We start from the raw sequence: 9,983 nt of genomic DNA on the forward strand, positions 1-9,983 counted from the left end.
TGGTTTATCAGTAGACATTGAGGTAAAAACATTATCTTTAAACTCACTGTAATGTAATAAATGGACTTTTAGATGACATCACCAGTGAAGCCCTCGCCTCCGGTCATCCTCTCATGTAAAGGTAAGCGTCTCAATCAATTTCCCCATCATGTATCAAACTAAATAAAACAAAAAGATCTGTAATGTTCATTCTGATGTATGAGGCATAAACATCACAGCAGTTCAGAAATGATTCAGAGAGACACAGATGGTCACTACAGCGGGGGTCAAAAAAACCTGTTGAGTTCAGGACCACAAAGATTCACACTGTCTTCAGTGCTGTTCTATTTCACATCTTCTGCACTGTTCTATGATTAAACCGCTTCAATAACTCTGTGTATTGATGACATACAGCAATCCCTCGTCTGACTTTCCTAATGAAACAAGTATTTATGTATGAAATCTGTTGTCTTTGATATACGAGATGGTTTTTTGTCTTGTGTGCGTTTGATATGACAGAATGAAGAGTATATTTAGAGCAGATTATGTGAAGGTCATTGTGTGTGATCAGAGAAAAGGGTTTTGTGGACCACATGAAAAATTAAATGTTTGTAAAGGAGTATAGAAGGACTCGTGGAATCATAACTCAGAGCATCTTGAGGTCATATTGAGATCTCTGAGCACAATTTAAGATCTCAATACTTCTCTGTCTATGAGATTTCAAACTGATTCATAAAAACAATGTCATTAGTGTTGTTTCTGTTTTTAAATGTGTAGATTGACAGGATACTTTTACAACTGTATTATTGAGATCTTTTATTATAACATTGACTTTGGAATGCAGAAACTAATGGAGACACTTGTGAGATTTCTGTCTCTTTTCCAGGGAGAAAAGCAAAAGTTACCATTGAATCATTGATATATCAAGAGCTTTTATAATATGAAAATATCTTTTTACACGGTCCTGTAGATTCATCCTCTACAATATTAAGAAAATTAGACCTTTCCTATCCGAGCAATGCTCCGCATGTCCGAGTCCAGGATTGTGTTCTGTCCAGACTGGACTATTGCAATGCGCTTCTGGCTGGACTCCCAGCCTGCACAAACAAACCTTTACAGAGGTTTTCAATGAACCGAAGAGAGCTCACGTCACTCTTCTCTTCATTAAGTTACATTGGCTCCCTTCAGTCGCTCACAGCAAAATCAAAGCTCTGCTCCTGTCCTACAAGACCACCGCTGGTTCAGCACCCCCTTATCTTCACTGACTTATGTACCCGCCAGATCCCTGCGCTCTGCAAACGAACGACGTCTTGTGGTGTCATCCCAGAAAGTGAAAAAATCTCTCTCACGTACCTTCTCTGGATCGGTTCCACATTTGTGTAATGATCTGACCGCTGCTTCAAGGCCATCTTTAAGAATCATCTGAAAACAGATCTCTTCCGTCAGCACCTGACCCATCACTTCTGACTTCTATCTCTTTTCTACTCTTTAGAAAAAAAAGAAACCTTCCAACTTTGCTCTGTATATTGTGATATGAGACTAGTTTTTGATTGCGCTTATGCTGTTTGTTGTCCTGATGTTGTTCCAATTGCTTCCATTGTTTACCTCATCTGGAAGTCGCTTTGGATAAAAGAATCGGCTAAATGACTGAATGTAAATATAGAACCTGGTAATCTCACACGTCTCTGCTTTAAGGTTTCCCATGAGATTTCAAAAGTGTCTCAAATGGAGATTAAATTAGCTAAAAATGATCAATATGCACTCATATATCTGAGATCTGCTATATATCAGTGATGGATATTTTTGTGTATCTGTGAAGCAGTTTATCGTGTTGTCTCTCAGTGTATTTGTGTGCAAATCTTGTATGACATAATCCTCTCTCGTGCATCATACATTTCCAAATCAATAAAAGTGTCCCGTTTGATTTTATTTTGATGCATTAGCGTGTCATGTGCGCGTGAGACGGGCGGAATGCCGTTCTAGATAAATCAATGTCACCGTCATGCTGATGCTGATGCTGATGCGGCACATTGTATTGTCAGACTGTCAGATTGAGGAATAATGGACCTTGCGGCACCAGCCTCACCCCAGAACCGTCCCGCACAAGACCAAGTGAGTTCTCTCTCATTTAGAATCATTGAGTTTGTGTTTGTGTGAGAGACATTCTGTTTCTCTCTCAATCTGCAGTGAAACACATTTCTATTGGACACGCTTGAGCAGACAAACCCTCTGAAACACTTCACGTGTAGCTGATGCACTTACATAGAAAGCAGTTATTAACCAATTCTGCTCTCCATGCACTACTGTCACACACCACAACACTTCATCTACAAATAATGTTCACTACTGTTGTGTACTTTGGAGTTCTCAGTTGTCTCCCCAAAACCGCTGGGGAGAAATCACAAGAGAATCACATGAGAATGTAAATGTGTGAACACATGAAGGGTTTGGAGGTGTAGGCGAAGGTGGATTTTTGAGGTGAAATAATGTGGATTTGAGTTGATGTTGAGATCTTCACTAATATTGATTTTCGATCGCAGACGAGACAAATCTGAGCTCAGTGTGACACATTGATGACGTCTCTTCTCAAACTCTCATGACAGACACATCTGTCAGATTTATGATTTATGAGTTTCAGCTTGGTCTCCACTTCATCTGATTGATGTCTAGGAGAAACAATTGAGATATTAAAGAGGAATCCTGTGTGATTATGGGATCTGAAGTGTGCAGTGTGGTGTTGGATATTATTGATGTTGATGATGTAAACGTTTCTTTGAGTTTCTCGTTCTGTAATTGGGGTCAGAGAGCTATAAATATCATCATGACTTGCTCAAGAATTTTGAAAAGATGTCAGACTTCATTACATTCTCAATCCATCAGATAGCATCGATATGAAGAAAGCTGCTGTGTGAGTTTCTCTGAGTGGGAAATATGGATTATTTCATGATGGTGTCTGCTGATTTACTGATAGATGAGGAACTATAAAGGATAAAAGCCCGAGCTGATGTATAATGACACACTCTACATGAGCAGTGACGGGGAATCTCATCAAAGAGTCAAATCTTACCTCTTTTTCAATACACTACAAGTGTGAAAATACTATAAAACAAAACATATAAGGTAACCAATAACATGTTTTAAAAGTTTGATTTATAGAGCTCAGGCTTTTTTAAGGCTCAACGCATTTGAAAAGTGACTGATTTATCCCTCATAAAATATCTGGAATGGAGATGAAAGATTATACGCATGAAGTTTCAGTCGCTGTTATGAGATGTCCCGTGTCAACTGTTGTGAATCATGACTTCAGCTTTGAAGCATTATTCCATGAGCTGTATTTTCATGTTACTTCACATCTTCATCACTCTCACGTGTTTATAATAACTGTACGGATGGATAGATCCCATGTCATATATTCATCCATACCGCTGATATACAGTAGCGCTGAATGCTTTTCATGTGCTCGACGCAGTACTGTGAAAAGGATACTGACATTGACAGTTTCTATCCTTCTGAATGTACGGTAGCAGAGGGGACGTTCGGGTTTGTCTGTTTGCTGTTAATATGCCTTTACAGTATGTGACTGACCCGCTGAGACATGTACAGCAACCTCTCCCTCAAGAGAAGAGCAGGATCTCATCTCCACTCATCTGATGTCTCTGAGCCAAACACACATGCTGAGCCTCTGAAACACTGAGAATGACGCTCATTTCTGTATAGTTTATATTTTAACATGTGCATGTCCATGTAAATTTGTATATTAACATATTTTATGCTCCTCTGCTTATTTACTCATGTCTGACTTCATTTCTTGTGTGAAGCACAGAAGCGGATGTTTGCTGGTCAATGGGAGAAAACAAGGACCATTGCCCCATGTAGCTCATATATTCAGGTTTTCCGAAGACGAAAGATTTTATATTGTTATTCAAAGAAAATGTTTTGATGACATCACACCAGGTGTCTGTTTCACCAAACCTGAAGTGTTTCTACACTATGAAACTGCCGTGATGAACTGATGAGGTCTCTAGAAAGACATGCACGCGTCCGTCCAGAGGCTGTCAGAGAGCTGTGGGGTGATGTGGAGGACAGGCGGGCATGTCTGTGTTTAACATGAAGGACGACTGTAGACGAGTGTGTCATAATGACGCTCGTTACCCTGTTGATTCTTTGACTCACCTTGTTTTACCCGCTTCCAGATCGAAGCCGATGAGCCGCCGGCGCATTAAGACCATTAAGACGCCCCTTTACCTTCTCATCCACTGACCTACATGAGCCGAGAGAGACGTTTATATGACTGATGGCCGTTATCAGAGGTGACTCTCTCTCTCTCTCTCTCTGTGTGTGTGTGTTACCCTAGATGACCGAGTGTGTGTGACACTTAAGGTTTGACACTTTGTATAAATCTGCAGAAGTGATATATAATTCAAATTCATCACTTCACCATGTTTGGTGTCCGGACACTTGTTGCGTTCTCCTTTTAACATCAGAAAGAACGGGATGAAGTTTTTCTGTGTTCTCTGCTGGAGAAGACAAGGACACATGGAAACAGAGCTGAATGGTGATGTTGTACCGTCTGTCTGGGTTGTGAGCGAGAGATTGGCATTAAAGTTTTAAAAGATCGTGCAGCTGTATGTGCAGAACGTTTTCGGCATTAAACATTTATGTCACTGTGACACTAGGGAGGAAATTGACTTTTGAGTTTTATTTAAAGGTGCCGAACACCACAGTACAGAATGAATCTCAATATGATCTGCTTTCACTCCAGTGATGTTAAGGTTCATGAGCAGAGCTTCATTATTCTGTTTATCTGTTCATCACGTGTTTTTGTATTATTCACATTATACAAATTCAAACATATGATATGTTTGTGTTCCACATTACAATGCGTACAGTAAATGATAACATGTTTTTATGTATTGTTCTGTGAGAGTTTTGCTCGTGCTTCACTGATAGCTGGTTAACATATCCAACTTTGTAGTTTCCCATAAAGAGCAGTGATTTGATTATAATGCTGACAGCATTAGCCTAATGTACAATGAGATCTTGACATTTCATGTTTAGCTTCACATGAGGAAGGTAATTGATTCTCAATGGGCTATTAATGCTTTTGGAAAGCAGCATGAAGCCGCAGTAACATTAACCGGCCGTACTGCAGAATTATTTCCACTTTGTGTCGTGATCATTGATTATTGTGAGGAATTTTAAAAGGTTTTTTTTGGGGCTAAATAATTTACGTGTTTAGCTGGTTATGCGCTTGAAAAGTTCAAGCATTTTTCAATCAATTCTATACGGTGGGGCATCAGATGAGGATAAATGTAATGGGCTCTCTTCATCTCATTCATAAAAATAAAAACTTCGGAAGCGGGTGAAGATATCGTCCTCATCATGACATGAAAGTTGTCTCACATTTCCATTCTAAAGTTGAATGTCCAGCTATGAACTGGAGGCCGTTAGCGTGAAATCTTACACATGCGATCTTTATGTTAATGGTGGTTGTAAAGATCTCATTAATAAACATGACTGCAGGCTGTTAAATGTTGAGGACAAAAGGATGAGTTTGAGCAGGATCTCATGGGGTGTGTTTGTCATGTATTTTCTGTGACTTTATTGTGATTTTGATGTTAATAGGCTTTTCTCGAACAGACTCCAGAATGCATCATGGCAGCTGATGTTGTGGAACCTACAGCACATCTTGTGAAGTGTGTGAGGAACGGTTCACATTTCGCTTCTAAAACAGCGCTCTCTTGTCAAATGACCTGCGGCACTCTGAAAATGTGAAATATTTCCATCTCGATCTGGTGTTGACGCGCCTAGAAAAAGGTGCTGGTTTAAGCTGGTCCTGAGCTGGTTTAGGACCATCTTAAACCAGCACATGGCCAGCTACCATGCTTCAAAACCTACCTAACCAGCATATGCTGTTTTTTTCAAAATGGTTTCTGTGGCCTGTGGGGTTTATTTGATGTCTATCGCCCTCTCTGGATTCACAAATAACAAAAATGGTTTGATTTGAATTCATATTGTAAAATCAACTTTCTCATTGCATTTATTCCAGGAGCAGCATCTTCTCTTCACAAAGCTGAGTTCAGTATGTGATCGTCACATGCTTTAGACCTCATGATCGTCTCCGCACACGCACACACACATAAAGATTCCAGTCCTATACATTATTTATGCATACGGTCACAACACGTGCAGTTTTGTGGAGAACGTGACTTTGACTTTTCATCTATGAAAGGTTGATTTCCCCGGAGTGTCGTATCAGGTCTGCTCGTGTGTTTGCTCAGCGAGGTAAAAGCTCACATGGAAATGGTTTTTATCTCCCCATAAAACTCCTGTATTGTTATTTTCTCTTGAAGGCGATCAGAATAGATGTCATTTCACAAGCGTAATTGCAGCTCTGAGATTGACCGCTGTGCATTTAAAGCAGCTTGACACTCGTAAAAATCATTTTAGCCGCTGTTTCACAGCAAGAATAATATTTACCCTTCCACCTCTTTACTGAAAGTGTAAATCCACACTGATTTAAGGGTAAAAAAAAGTCTTCACGTGTGTTTCTCTATAGATGGGCTGAGAATAGCTTTTCACATGCACAAATCTAGGGCTGTGAATCTGTAGATGGTTTGCTGTCAATTCAATTCAGTGAGATTCATGAATGAATGCTCAATGCATGTATTTAGTTTTTAAAAGATATGAGCTGATGTATGGTTATGAAACGTTATTCGTGTGAAAGAACCAAAAATAGCATAAATCAACATTCAAATCTTCTATGATAATCACTCATCCTTCCCACAAGAGCGACACGTTTGACACGTGCGGTTCATTTGCTCTGTATCAGAAGAGGAAAAACACGCTGACATAATAGCAATTCCTTATATTTCATAGGTGCTCGGTGCATTTGAAAACATAATAATAGTTCATGAAAATGTATTATTATTTCATATTTATTCACCCTATGATTTATATGTCATTCTAAACCTGTGTTCTGTTATTTGTTTCTGTGCAAAAGCATATAGTTCAATTCGCTCACTTAAAAAGTGTCCTATAATGATATATGCAGTCATGTGGCTGTGATATTTGTTATATTTATAGCCTGCAGGATTAGACGCTCTCCTGTACGGTTTTAGTCAACACCCGCTCATATTGTACACATCTTAAACATGTTACGTAAGACGTCTGCATTATATAAGCATCCTGAATAACAATACATCAGGGAGGGGGGGCAGAGAATGCAAATAAAGTCTGCAGTGATAATGTTGGTACATTAATGTAAAGCCAGACTGCAGTAGACCTCCTATGGAACACAAACACATGCTTCACATGAAGCACACTCATTGCGTTAACAGAAATAAAGTGAAATGAAGTTATGAGAGAAGGGTGGTGAATAGAGTTGAACGAGACTCGAAACAAAGCGTCTGCTGTATGTGATGGCCACATCAGTGTTGTTCCTCATGAACTTCACATTGACCTGCAGACGATAAGAGTTTGTGTGACTCATATGATCAGATTCAGTATGATCTGTGTCAAAGTGTGCGGGCGAGCCGGAGAGAGAGAGCCGTGCCGAATGTCCTGAGATGCTGTCGGTGTGTTTGAGGCTTTGAGGTCGATATCATCCATGTCTGATCATATAAACCCACACGGCGTGAGGTCAGTACATGTGTTTGTGCACTCATGATGATGTGCATTAAACACAACACAGATACTCTATGTTTCTGTTTATAGATATGAGACGCGCTGTGTGAAGAGATTCGGTCTGAAGGTTTCACATGTATATGATGTGTGTTTGTTATTGTGTTTGTTATTGATTTTCTGTGTGTGATGAAATCTTTTCATTTCTGCTTTTATGTTACTCGCTTTGAGTTCTGAATTTGTTTGAAGTAAATGTCGTTTTTCCAGCAGCGAAAGCAGATTGACATATTTGCAAACATGCAGCATACTGACAGAAATGAAGAGCAGATTCATTCAAAACAAACAATCACATATCCTGAAAACAGGGGTCAGCCTGAATATCTGAAATTATAAATCTTCTTTTGTCAAGTTTCATAAGCTGATTTACTAAAGGCACGAACATGAATTTTATTAAATTGATAGTTCACCTGAAAATTTGAATTCTTTCACCATTTCTTCATCTACATATCATGTCTGTACGAATTTATTCCTTCTTCAATACACAACAGAAGATATTTTGAAGAATGTCGAACTCCATTGACTTCCTTTGTATGAACACAAAACCATTGAGACGTTTCTCTAAATATCTTTGTAACAAGATCCATAAAAGGGAAGGAAGGAGACGGGAACCGGCGAACATAAAATAACTTTTAATTAATAAAATCAAACGTAAACAGACACACACAAACCACGACATAAACTACAACCCTGTTCCTCTCTCACGGACGGTCCGGTCGCTCGTCCTCTTATGCTCCCATTCTCCTCCGTAATTTGAGGCCTCGAATCCCAGCTCTTGTCCTGCCTACCTCACTACATACCCCCATCGCCCCTCACAGGCCGGGGTACCCCGAGGCCGCCCAACCTTGGTGGACTATCCCCTGGGGGTATGCACCGAAGAGACGAGAGAACGAGACATCTATTGTCTTGTAAGGAACACATCTTATACAATATATCCTGACATCGCAGATGTCTTACCGATGGTCACCTGCACTCCCCCCCTTTGATGAGTTCTCTCTTTTGAATACAGACAGTGCCACAGACACTCTGTGTTCCACGCTTACATCCTGCTTGGACAACCTATGCCCTCTTACATCTGGACCAGCCCGTGCATCCCTGTCGGCCCCCTGGTTATCGGATGTACTGCGTGAGCATCGCGCCAGCCTCCGGTCAGCTGAGAGAAATGGTGCAAGTCAAAAGACCCTGCTGACCTCTCTCTCTACTAGTCTTTCCTCTCTACTTTCTCTGTTGACGTCAACTCTGCTAAAACTGATTACTACCACTCGAAGATCTGCAACTCTCCGGACTCTTGCACGCTCTTCGAAACCTTCTCTGCTCTCCTCTGTTGCCTGCTCCCGCACCTTCGTCGGAGTTAACAGCTGCTGATCATTGCCAAAGCTCTGGAACAAGTTGTTCAACCAGCTTTCCTCCTTTCTCATGCGAAACAACTTCCTGGACAGCAATCAGTCTGGGTTCAAGACCGGTCATTCCACAGAGACTGCACTGCTCTTAGTCATCGAAGCCCTGAGACTGGCAAAAGCATCATCCATGTCATCTGTGCTCATCCTACTGGATCTGTCTGCTGCTTTTGACACTGTGAATCATCACATCCTCCTGTCTTCTCTCAGTGCTATGGGTGTCTCTGGAATGGCGTTGCAATGGTTCGAGTCCTACCTCTCGGGTAGGTCATTCAGGGTATCCTGGAGTGTTGAGGTCTCCGCGTCCCAACAGGTCAACACGGGGTGCCACAGGGCTCAGTGCTTGGACCGCTACTCTTCACCATTTACATGACATCCCTCGGCTCGGTCATTCAGAAGCATGGGTTCTCCTATCACTGCTATGCGGATGACACACAACTCTACTTGTCATTTCAACCGGACGATCCGACGGTCTCTGCTCGCATCGCGGCATGCCATCGCTTTGGATGAAGGATCATCACCTGCAGCTGAACCTTGCAAAAACGGAACTGCTTGTGATCCCAGCCAACCCAAAGATTCACCACAACCTTGCCATTCAACTAGGCTCATCAACTATCACACCGTCCAGCACAGCCAGAAACCTGGGGGTGGTGATCGATGATCGACTTAACCTCACAAGTCATGTAGATTCATCCTCTACAACATTAGGAAAATTAGACCTTTCCTATCAGAGCACTCTACGCAAGTCCTAGTCTAAACTCAGTTTCAGATACAATCTCAACATTGTCTCAGACTCCAAGTTGTCAAAGTGTGCAATCAACAGTTTGAGATCTCAGTTTGATCAAATCATCTGAATTATTTTAGAATGTTATCCACATGTCTCTAGAACCTTGTCAGCAATGACTGAAATGTTCTGTTTTATATTTG

This window comes from Barbatula barbatula (assembly GCF_947034865.1).
Source record: "Barbatula barbatula genome assembly, chromosome: 23".
Taxonomy (NCBI): Eukaryota; Metazoa; Chordata; class Actinopteri; order Cypriniformes; family Nemacheilidae; genus Barbatula; species Barbatula barbatula.